The following is a 12,535-nucleotide window of genomic DNA, read 5'->3' as shown; positions in this document are numbered from 1 at the left end:
CTGCCACACTGGACTATATTCCTCTTAAGTGTAAGCCAATCATACCCTTCATTCCTTGAGTTATTTTGTTCTTGTGTTTTGTTGCAGTTGTGAGGAATGTAATTCTGTAATGCCAAATAAAAACTAAAAATACCAAAACAGAACAAAAACAAAAAATTCCCAAGACACTCCAAAGTCAGTCCTACAAATGGCCTTAAAGGTAGTTAGTCCTAGCCAAGAGGGGGTGCTTGAACAGAGATCAGACAGCCTGCCATGTACACTGGAGGCTGAACCTGATGTGTGTAAGAGAAATGTTTGTACACAGACCTTCAACAGCAAGAGAACCGACTGAAGATAAATTTACTTCATCCTACCATTAATTGTTTGTTGGATTTAAAGATTATGTTGCCATCATGTTAAAAAAAACCTTAATATTTCCATAATACCAAATATATTCTAAAAATATCATCTACTCATCTATTATCTATGTATCCATGTATCTATGCATCTATATATCTATGTATCTACCTATGTATCATCTATCTTGTTTTATTTTATGCATTTTAAATTTGATTTGAAAAGCGAGTATATGTTGTTTTCTGTTTTTTTTTTAATTTATTTTTTTAATTTAATTTATTATTTTACATGTCGATTCCAGTTCCCTCTCCCTCCCTCTCTCCCTTTTACCCTTTCTGCCCCCTCACATGCACCCTAACTACTCTCCCCTCCCATCCCCCCACCCCAGACTAGGATTTATCTCCACGATTAAAATAATACAGAAAAAAAAACACCCAAGACACAAAGATGATATAGTATTGGGTATTAGACAATGAAAGATGCTTAAAACATGAGAAGCAAATGAGCCAAGCCCCATGAATGTTCCAGTTTGTACCTAGAGAAGCTTCTAGGAAAGAGAGAGTAATGTATAGTACAGCCTGGAGGTTGCCATGGTTCATTACTGAATTATTCTTCTAAAAGAATTCAAATTGCGCATAGAAACAGAAGTTTGTGTAGGGTATCCATAGTTTCTGCTGACAGACAAGCTCTGGGGAAGTAAAGCACCAGTGTGGGCAGAGAGGAGGGGCAACAGACAAAGGAGGCAGGCCTCAGCAGAGTGGAGGATCAAAGCTGGGACAATCCAAGGGCTTTGTCAATTTTGTAGTAAGGGGAATTGTCTCCAATACTAGAGAGCCTTAGTGTGACATGGCCAGTGAAATTTTTTTGCTGCTTGTTTTGTGGTATTTGTGCTCCAGGACATAATAAACTCAGCACAGTTCATTTTACAAGATGAGATCCTTTCACTTGAGTTCTTCTTTGTTGTGAGTCCTTCAGGAATAAAAGACTCCTTCATCAACTTGCAAGGAGGGAGTCTGACCTGAGTGTGACCCACCAGCTTTGCAGTCCTTCTGTCCTAAGACAGCATTTCCAGAAGAGAAGCCTAAGGAGGACTCACTGCCATTCCAGCTGGAAATAGCTTATGGACACTCACCATCTGTTCAGCCTCGAGAATTTAGGAATTGTGAGACCCAAGGAAAACTGTGAAAAAGAAGCAAAACATTAAACAAAATCCATGGGTATATTTGCGTGTGTACATATGTGTAATCTTTTCTAAAATGAGGCTGAAGTTCAGGAAGCTTTTGTAGCATAGATTTCCTTGAACTTTACATTAATTTTGCATAATTTACATACATCACACCATATATTTTGCATATGTGATATGTCATATTCCTATAATTAGGTTAATCTTTTAATCTTTACATATCTATGCCTATGCCTATATCTATATCTAATCTATATCTATATCTATATATCTTTAATGTTATTTCTTCTCCTCCCCCATGGCTGTGCCATGATGCACATGCAGAAGTGAGAGGACAATTTGTGGGCGTCAGAGTTCATTCCTTCCATCATGTAGGCCTTGGGAATTGAACCCAGATCATCAGGCTTGGCAGCAAGCACCTTTACCTACTGAGTCATCTTACCCATCCTTTATATTTGCTTTCAAAGTAAGCATCATGAGTTATTCAGAAAGTACTTTAAGTAATGTGAACTTAATCCCTCCTACCTGTATACTACAGAGATGGCAAAAACCAGTTGATCTACTGAGAACTTTTATGGTCTGGGACTATGGGACTGGGGTGTTGGAATGGTAGGCAGGAACAGAATTGAGGGATTGTTATTGAACAAGGCACGCATGTACATACAGAATGTGGTCATTGATAGCACAATTATTCCCCAGAGATTCCATAACTTAGAGGAAGCAAAGATGGCCTTCAACAGATCTGGGGGTAAGTAAGAAAAATTATACTACAAACCACAAATAAAACCTTCAGGTACATGAAGTGTCCTAACCTGAAAACTCATTTCTACTTTAATTAAAATGCAAAATAAAGCTCTAAGATCCAAAACACATATCTTTTGAGATGATCCTATCACCATAAAGATCTCAGAAATAATAGAATTTTCTTGCTGTTTTCTGTGAGAGGGTAGAGGCCACATCTGAGTAAAAAGTCACGTTCCTGAGGTTGGTATGTCAGGCCGACGCCCTGAATTCCCATCAAGTTTGGTCCTGTGATGTGAGTTCACTTTCTAGTTGGTATTGAGTCACCATCGTGATGAATCTCCACTCAACAATGGTGGCATTTTTGGGTCCTAGAACCAGAAGCAAGTGTTAACTGGTATTTGAGAGATCTAAGAAGCAATGATTGAGGAAGGTGGAGGGGGGAGGTGTGGGTCAGGGACTTGTCAAGTGATATGGAAGATAGAGTCTTGTGGCAAGGTGCTCTGAAGGCACTGAACAGCCATGGGACAGGGGCCAGAGATAGGTTAATGAGAAGATCTTAGAGAAAATGCTATGAAAAATTACCAAAGTCATAATATAGCCTTATAGAAAACATCAACTTTGTGGCTTGCTAATCCAGCTGCTAATTATTCAGAGAAAGGTTGTCTGTTTCTTCTGACAGACATGGTAAAGAGGTAGAACTGTGAGTCTCTGGAGGTTTGGTTGTCACACCAGAAAAACTAGAATGAGTCCCAAGAACAGAATCTTTTAGGATTAACATAGTCCCTCCTGACACAGCTTGAACACCCATGGGTTTCTTTCCCTACATACATGAAGTGTGGGAATGTGAGGTGTCAATGCAGGGAAGCAAACCATGAAGATATTGACTTTATCAACCTGGATGGAGACTTCTAAAGGGTGTGATATCAGGTGGTTTATTCCCAACAAATTTAAACACAGTATATAATTTTGAAAAATAGTTTCCTGGTGTAATCCAATCCCTGGTGCACAAAGGAAGTATAATTACACCAAAACTAAAATCAAGGTACATGTCATTTCTTTCAAGAAGATGGGCTCTAGAGATAGACTACCTGTATTAGCTTAAGGGCCTAGGGAAGGCTCTGGCCTGGTCTTGGTCATACAGATAGTGTAGAGGTCATTTGGGCTATTAGCCATCTCTTGTCCTGGTTGTGGGGGCTTGGGAAAGCCTCTGGCTATACAGATAGTGTAAGGTCATTAGATTACTAGCCATTATTGTGAGATATTTGCATACTGTGAAGATACATTGCTGTGGTTGGTGTAATGAAGAGATGAATGGCCAATAGCTAGGCAGAAGAGGATAGGTGGGATTTTCAGGTAGAGAGGGTTTGAAAAGGAGGAGGAGTCTAGGTACTCAGGGTTTGCTAGCAAGATGCAGGGAGATCAGGATGTGCATTATGGAGATGAGGTAATGAGCCATGTAGCAGTACCTAAATTAAGAAATATGAATTAATTAAGTTATAAGGAATGGTTGAAAATAAGCCTAAAGCCAAGCTTTCATAATTAATAAGAAGTCTCTGTGTGGTTATTTGTGCACTGATGATCCTAATGAGAAAGCTTGCTTATTAAAGGAAAATTCAAAATCTCTGTCTCAGGTCAGAAGAGTCACCTGGTATGGGATAGAAGAAAAGCCAAAATTAAGGAACTATTTTATTGCCACCAATCTCATAACCCTTTTGTTTTAACTCTTCAAAATTTTGTTAAGATAGAAATATTATATGAAGATTATAAGATTTATATATATATATATATATATATATTTAAAATTTCTGTAATGATATTAATGGTCATATAGAGTACTAACTAATTCTAGAAATAGGCTTCATCTAGCTTCTTATACATGATTTTGGGCTTGAGTCTGAATCAGGCAACTAGGAATTAAGCTTGTGTGTCTCATATTTATTTAATAGATTGTGGTCCTTTAATCTTCCTGAGATCTGCTGCAAATGACATTTAAAATGTTTAAGTTTTCTGCAGTGAACCATGACCATCCCTAATAGTGACGTTTGAAGTCTCCAGAAGGATGATGGGGCTACAAATGATGACTCCACCTGGATTGTGGTAATGCCATTAGGCTGTCAAACGCCATCCAAAGATTAGCTTTGGACTACAAACTGCTCAGGACAATTTCAAGGTGGTTAGCTAAGGTGATCCAGCCTCATGCACTACACCAGCCAGGAGTTCAGCTAATCCCTGCACTTTTCCATCACATTGAGACTGGATAACAGCTAGCTGTCCCAGGACTTGACCATTATCTCAATTTTCTTAGGGTCCCCTAAATATATCATTACAACATACCATGTTGTGGGCAACATGATGCCCACATTTCTAAGAGGTGGAGTTGGTTGCTTTTGGTTATTTGGTGAATTATGGATGTTTATAGTCATTTTTGGGGGGGGAGGGGTTGGTAGCAAGTTGTTATTGATCATAGCCAGGGAGCAAACTATGTAAAGGAGATTAGATCCAGGGATCTCATTCTGAAATAAAAAGGGGATATGGAGTTGATACGATAAAAGGGTACATTCTTTAGTCTACCTTTAAACAACTTAAATATTTTGCATTGCTATGGAAAGAGCCTACAGGATCTTTGACCCCCATCGCTGGGCCCCTGCCTGAGGAGAGACCTCCTAGAGAGCTTGGACCACCCAGAGCTACAGACATTGAACCTGTGACCCACCTAAGCCCACCTGGGGAGTACCATAGAGAGAGACAGACCCCATGGGATGGGAAGATGGCAATACAAGAAAACACCTAACAATTGAAAGACAAGCATAACACCATCAGAATCTAGGGACTCTATACCAACTAGACCTGAACACACCAAAGCAGATGAAGCAGAAGAGAATGACTTAAAAATTATTGTCATAAAAATGATAGAGGGCCTCAAAGATGATGTGAGAAAATCCCTTCAAGTAATGGAAGAAAAAGCAAACAAAAAAAAAAAAAAACTGGAAGAAATGAACAAATTTCTTAAAGAAAGTACAGAAAGCCAAGAAAAAACAATTAAACAGGTGAAGAAAACGGTTCAAGACTTGAAAACTGAAATAGAGACAATAAAGAAAACACAAACTGAAGGAATGCTGGAAATAAAAAGACTGGGCAAACGATTGGGATTTTTGTATATTGATATGAATTTAAGGTTATTTTGGTTTTAACATATTGTATATATGTTTCTACTCTTGTTTAAGGTATTATACAGAGAGTAGAAACAGTGTATGTCCTTAATGGCTATTATTACAAACTATTTAAGATAATTAAGAAATGTGGATTAGTAAACAGTCATCTATAACAATAAATTTTAGCCATGTTAGGTATGTTTTCTAGGTCCAACAGAAAAATAGTTTAGATAGACAGATGGTCTTCAAATACTTCAGAGATATACAGAACATGACATTTAAGATTTTTTTAAAAATAACATAAGGCTTTTCATGACAGTAAGGCATGTCTTCTCCTGGCAGCACCAATTTACTTAAAAGAAAAAAAAATAAAAGGATCATGGGTAATGAAGAACCTCCATATGGAGTTTTCTTTCAATATGGCAAAACAAGCAAGAAACTGCCCTTGCCCCAACTGCTGATAGCATGCTGTCCAAATTGGACAAGCAGGACACAAAAAGAGGCAACTGGACAAACTTTGCCAAGACAAAGTAGGACAGGCCTTAAAAATTCCTACTTCACTAAATGTCTGTCAGATATCCTAGGCATGTAGGACAAAGATGGGTGGCCCAATGTGGCAAAAGAACCTTGGGGTGACTGGCCAGGCAGTCAGATATCTCTGTCATTTCTTAGTTTTGGAAGTTGCTTTGCTCCGAACTTCCTGTTTAATCAGGTCTCTGATGGGGTTGAAGATTAGATAGTTACAGTTTTCTGTAGTTCTGATAGAAAGTAAATCAGGTACAAAACTTTTGACTCACCAAAATAGGATAGATAATGAAATGTTTTCTTTGAATTTTCCAAATACAGATAGACTGGACATTGTAAATGTAATTTTACCTGATAATTGTTCTTTTTTAAAATTGTTCTTGTATTTTCTTTTTTTTATTTAAATTTGAAACAAAGTTATTTTACTTGTCAATCCCAGTTCCCTCATCCTCCCATCCTCCCCTACCACCCCCACCAAACTACAGACCATCCCTTTTCTGCTCCCCAGGGAAGGTGAGGCCTTCTATGGGGAGTCTTCAAAGTCTGTCATATCATTTAGGGCAGGGCCTAGGCCTTCCCCCCATGTGTGAAGGCTGAGAAAGTATTCCTCTATATGGGATAGGCTCCCAAAGTCCATTTGTATACTAGGGATAAATACTGATCCATTACTAGATGCCCCATAGAATGCCCAGTCTTGTTAACTAACACCCACCTTCAGGGGGTCAGGGTCAGTCTTATGCTGGTTTCCCAGCTATCAGACTGGGGTGCATGAGCTCCCCCTTGTTCAGATCAGATGATTCTGTGGGTTTCTCCAGTCTGGTCTTGACCCCTTTGCTTATCACTTCTCCTTCTCTGCAATTGATTCCAGGAGTTCGGCTAGTGTTTAGCGGTGGGTGTCTGCTTCTGTTTCCATCAGCTACTAGATGAAGTCTCTAGAATGGTATATAAGGTAGTCATCAATCTCATTATTGTGGAAGGGCATTAAAGGTAGCCTTTCCACTATTGCTTAGATTGTTAGTTGGGGTTATTCTTGTAGATCTCTGGGCATTTCTGTAGTGCCAGATTTCTCCTTAAATCTATAATGGCTTTCTCTATTATGGTATCTCCTTTCTTGCCCTCCTTTATTCTTTCCCTGTCTCAATCTTCCTGCTCCCTCATGCCACCTCTCCCCTCCTCTTCTCCCCTTTTCTTTCTCCTAACTCCCTCTCTGCTCCCTCCATGCTCCCAATTTGCTTGTCCTTTCCCCATTCTCCAGGGGACCGTGTATGTCTCTCTTAGAGATCTCCTTGTTTCCTAGCTTTTCTGGCAGTGTGAATTGTAGGCCAGTAATCCTTTGCTCTATGTCTAATGTCCTTTTATGAATGTTTGTCTTTTTGTGACTGGGTTACCTCACTCATGATAGTTTTTTCTAGTTCCACCCATTTCCCTGTGAATTTCAGGATTCCATTGTGTTTTTCTGCTGAGTAGTACTCTATTGTGTAAATGTATCACATTTTCTCCATCCATTCTTCAGTTGAGGGGCATGTAGGATGCTTCTGGATTCTGCTTATTACAAATAATGCTGCTATGAACATAGTTGAACAGATGTCCTTGTTGTATGAATGTGCATCTTTTGGGTATATGCCTAAGAGGGGAAATCCTGGGTCTTGAGGTTGACTTCAAACTTTATTATAGGGCTATAGTCCTGAAAACAGCTTGGTACTGGCACAAATAGACAGGCAGATCAATGGAATTGAATTGAAAGCCCTGATATTAACTCACACACTTACAAACACATAAATTTCACAAAGAAGTTAAATTTATACAATGGAAAAAAAAAGACACCATCTTCAACAAATGATGCTGGTATAACTGGGTACTGGTGTGTAGAAGACTGCAGGTAGATCCATATCTATTACCATGCACAAAATTTAAGTCCAAATGGATCAAAGACCTCAATATAAACCCAGCCACACTGAACCTCTTAGAAGAGAAAGTGGGAGGTACCCTTGAACAATTGGTACAGGAGACAGCTTCCTGAACATAATGCTAGTAGCTCAGACACTGAGAAGCTTCTGTAAGGCAAAGAACACAATCAACAAGACAAAATGGCAGCTCACAGAATGGGAAAAGATATTCACCAACCCCACATCTGACAGAGGGCTGATTTCCAAAATATACAAAGAACTCAAGAAGCTAGTAACAAAACACCAAACAATTCAATTAAAAATTGGGGTGCAGAATCAAATAGAGAATTCTCAATAGAGGAATCTAAAATGGCCAAAAACACTTAAGAAAGTACTCAACATCCTTAGCCATCAGAGAAATGCAAATCAAAACAACCCTTAGATACCATCTTACTTCTGTAAGAATGACTAAAATCAAAAACACCAATGACAGTTTATGCTGAAGAGGATGTGGAGAAAGGGGAACACTCTTCCGCTGCTGGTGGGAGTGCAAACTCATACAGCCACTTTGAAAATCAGTATGGTGGTTCCTCAGGAAAATGGGAATCAGTCTACCTGATAATTGTTCTTATTGTATATGGTTTTACTATGTTAGATTTAAAGCTTTCCTTTTTATTTAGACAAAAAATGGGGAAATGTTGTGGGATATTTGTATACTGTGAAGATGTATTGTTGTGATTGGTATAATAAAAAGATATACAGCCAATAGCTGGACAGGAAGGGCAGATGGGACTTCTGGGCAGAAAGAGAGAACCCTGGGAAGAAGAAAGCTGTAGTTGCCAGCCAGACTCAGAGGAAGCAGGATGGGCAGATGATGTAATGCCACATGGCAGAATGTAGATTAATTTAAATGGGTTAATTTAAGTTATAAGAGCTAGTTAAGAACAGGCCTAAGCTAAAGCTGAACTCTCATAATTAATAATTTTTTCCTTTCTCTTTTCCTTTCTTTCTTTCTTGCTTTCTTTCTTTCTTTCTTTCTTTCTTTCTTTCTTTCTTTTTTTGTTGTGAGCTGTTGGTCCAAAGAAAAATTTGACTACGACTACAACCACCTCCAGTTCTGGTTGTAGGGGATTGATATGGCCAGGGCCAACAAATAATGCAGATCCCCAGGCTGTAATCACTCTTAATTCCCAGCTTTCTGGAAAACAGATTATACATCCTTCCCTTTAAAAGAGCAATCCTTGGTGCCTAATATACCTGGGTTCCCTGGAGATATGTGGGCATGAGGGCCTTCGTGTTCCCATCAGGCCTGTCCACTGGGATAGCAGTTCCCCAGGAGCACTGGGAGTTTGTGTAATTAAGCATATCTATCAATTGTGGGTGATCCTTGTATTTACTTTTCTAATGTAGTGTCTAGACATTCATCTGTTACATTCTAGATGGCAGGAAGTACGGAAGAAGGATCCCCTTCTCTTGTTTTTAGGGAAAAGTTCTTGAATGCTTTATCATGCTTAAATGTCATTTACTAGCCTTAGTCACAGGCCACACTCACCTTTAGAAGAGGTTGGGAAATATTGTCTTTTTAATTGGGATCATGGTCACTCTGAATAAATTCAGGAATTTGGGGTTTTGTTATTAAGGAGAGAGAGGTCTATAATTTTTACTAAGGACCCTGCAATGATTATGAATATATGCAAAAATATGTATCAGAAGCATCCATCCATCCATCCATTCATCCACTTGTCCCTGAATGATGTGCTGTTCTAGGGACAAAAGGAAGGTTCCCCAAGGCCACATCCTTTAACCAGAATAATGTTTAGGGAAAATGTTTGGTGGAAAAGAGGCCTGTTGTATTTACAGAAGTTGTAAGTTATTATTTTGAAATGGACTCACCAAGCTGTATGTGTTTGTGTTTTCAATCTGAACAAAGAGAATTACTCATCAGGCCATCGCTTGTAAATGGAAAGAGCTTTCCACGGAATACTGTCAAAGTAGTGCTAGGGAAAGCAGAGAGAGGTGGGCTGACTTAAGGAGTCACATAGTGAGTAAGAAGGAAGCTGTGGATCCAGAGTCCTGAGAATAGTAGAGAGGGCTTGATGGGTCTTGATTCTGGTGCAGGAAGGGTGGTGGATACTTCTTACAGTCCCCTCAGTGAAGTGATATTGTCAAGAGCAGGTGGCTTTTGGGATGTGAAGGCAGGGGATGTGCTTTCCCTCCAGCGAAGATGAGGAAGCCACCCTCTCCACCACCCAGCTCCCTTCATACAGCTATGTAATTTTGTGCTTTCTCAGACCAGACTGGGTGTTATGGCTGTGTACCAACTGTACTTTACATTAAAAGAGTTGTGTACCTGCCAGGGACTGTGTACTTTTCTCTTGGTTGTCACTGTCCTTTCCAAGGTGTTCTCTATCCCTGCTAGTTTGTGAGAATTGACAGCTGTTGCAGGATAATATACAGAGGATGGCTTCATTAGGAGCAGGAAGCTGTGATGACAAATGTTATTGAATTATGTGACTCTGACTCTATGGAAAGCATAGCACATGGAGGCAAGATTATCCTACATTTTCTATAATTTTTCATCAAAATGCCCTAAAGCCTACAGTGGAGTCAAATACTTATCTGGCCCTTTGAGGGAAGGCTGCACAGGAAAACCCAATTTACAACCATCACTGTAGCGTAATTCAGCTTTCAGAGACAGTTTAGTGAATAATTAAGGAGTAACGGTGTTCGTCTCCAAATCCCAGAAGCAACGTGAAGGAAGGAGAAATCTGACATATGCAGACTGAACTAACTTATGCAAACTGACCCCTGATCTCCACAAACACATGGTGGCTCATGCACCATTCTGTGTTCTAGTTAACTAATTAGCTAAACAAATGTAAAATAAATAAATAAATAAATAAATAAATAAATAAATAAATATTTACCGCTAGAGGGCTGTCATAAAGGCAGGGGAGGGGATTATTTTTACAGAGTACTTTAGATGGTGTCTGTCACATATGAAAGAGCACTTAATGAAATAAACTTTCTTTGGGAGAGAAGATGACTGACTCATGGCTCTCTAAGATTAGAACTACCTTATTCTGCCACATTTTGTCACTTAGGGCAGTTTGTAGAGCCCATGTGATTTATAGTTTATTGACTAATTTTATGTATATTATGTTTATATTTTTTCCTATACAACATCCCTTGGGCAAGGAGACTATTGGCTTTTTCTTAAGATAAAGATTTTGAAGGTCAGAGAGGCAAGCATTCTGTTTCATCTTACACATGTAGCATGGGACAAACATCCTACCTCTCTAGTGCTACTGGACATTTTCATTTTATAGCACTTTTTGGGACCTGAGCAGTGTGTTAATTTTCCAAATGTTAAATCTGTGCCTCCTAATCATGCCATGAGGTAGTCCCTGAGTTTTACAGGTGGCAAAGTGAACCTCAGAGGAGAACGAAGTCCCATAACTACTGAATGGAATGACAAGGTTTCAAAACTAGGTCACCAGACTACAGCATACAAGTTCCTATGGCTGCCCAGCAGAGAAGATGGGCCATTGTCTCACAAGCTGCTTTGGCAGTAAAGCATGCTTCTCTTCCTCTTTCTGGTTCCTGGATCTCAGAAACTGGCACCAAGTCCTATGCTTAGTGTGATACACATGAGCTGATCTCAATTGAGCTGGTCTTTGTCTATCTCTCCTTCCAGTGAGACCAGGAGATGAGTGTCCAGCCTCAGCCCTGGCTTAGCCACAATGTGGTGCCTGCCCTCCACTGATAGTAGTTTCAAACACAGTTTAGTTTCTTCTCTTCCTGGATATCAGCCTATACCATTCCCTTTGCATTTCTTTTGCCCTTCTCTAGGAAACTGCTCTTGTTATGATTTCACTCATCCATAGCAGAACAAGGGCCCTAGGATGCAATAACTAAATTGTTAATGAAAACAGTCTCTGACGATGCGGAAACCTCAGTTCTCTGCCAGTGAGAGCCATTTTGAAGTGGGGCTGTAGGAGTAGGATGGGAGGATCTATCTCTGTCTCCTATGATGGGGACAAACTGGGAGGCAAGATGGTATGGACGATATTTGGAGGAAAATGAGACTCTACATTTCAAAGTAAATCTTTAGACATGTGTTAAATAAATAGGGAAGGAAAGGCAAGTGACTTAGATAGGCTGTATCCAAGTGGAGAGCCAAACTCAAAGATGAACGTTGGTTTCTAGACTCGTAGACAAAGATATGGTTCTTATCCACAACAGACCAATCCAAAAATCACAAAGCAAGTTGATATCAAGGCAAAGCCAGGGATCCATGTTTTTCACCCAGGGCTCTGAATCTCAGCATCCACATGAGCCAGTACATTTAGCACTGAATATAAGACTTAGTTACTGGTGGCAGAGAGAGAGAGAGGTGAAAGGGGAAAGTCCTGAGGGTGACAGACTTTGGGGCATCTGGCTCTGATGCTGCCGGGATGGGAGAAGCATGCCAGAAGCTGTCAGTCATGCTCTTTCATGGCCACTAGTGAGACACTGGCTTCTTTCGTCAGCCATTGGTGGTCCCAAGCTGATGCTTGATTGTAATGGGCTGAGGGCTAGAAGGATTGAGGTGGTGGAGAGCAGCTCTACAGATGACACCTCCTGTATGCTTTGGTCAAGATGGAAAGTGAGAACTGAAAGGGAAAAATAAGAGTTATTTTGGGGGCCTAAGGAAGTGGCTTAGTAGA

The sequence above is a fragment of the Phodopus roborovskii genome, unplaced genomic scaffold, assembly GCF_943737965.1.
Source record: "Phodopus roborovskii unplaced genomic scaffold, PHOROB, whole genome shotgun sequence".
NCBI lineage: Eukaryota > Metazoa > Chordata > Mammalia > Rodentia > Cricetidae > Phodopus > Phodopus roborovskii.
Note: the sequence above shows the minus strand (reverse complement) of the source record.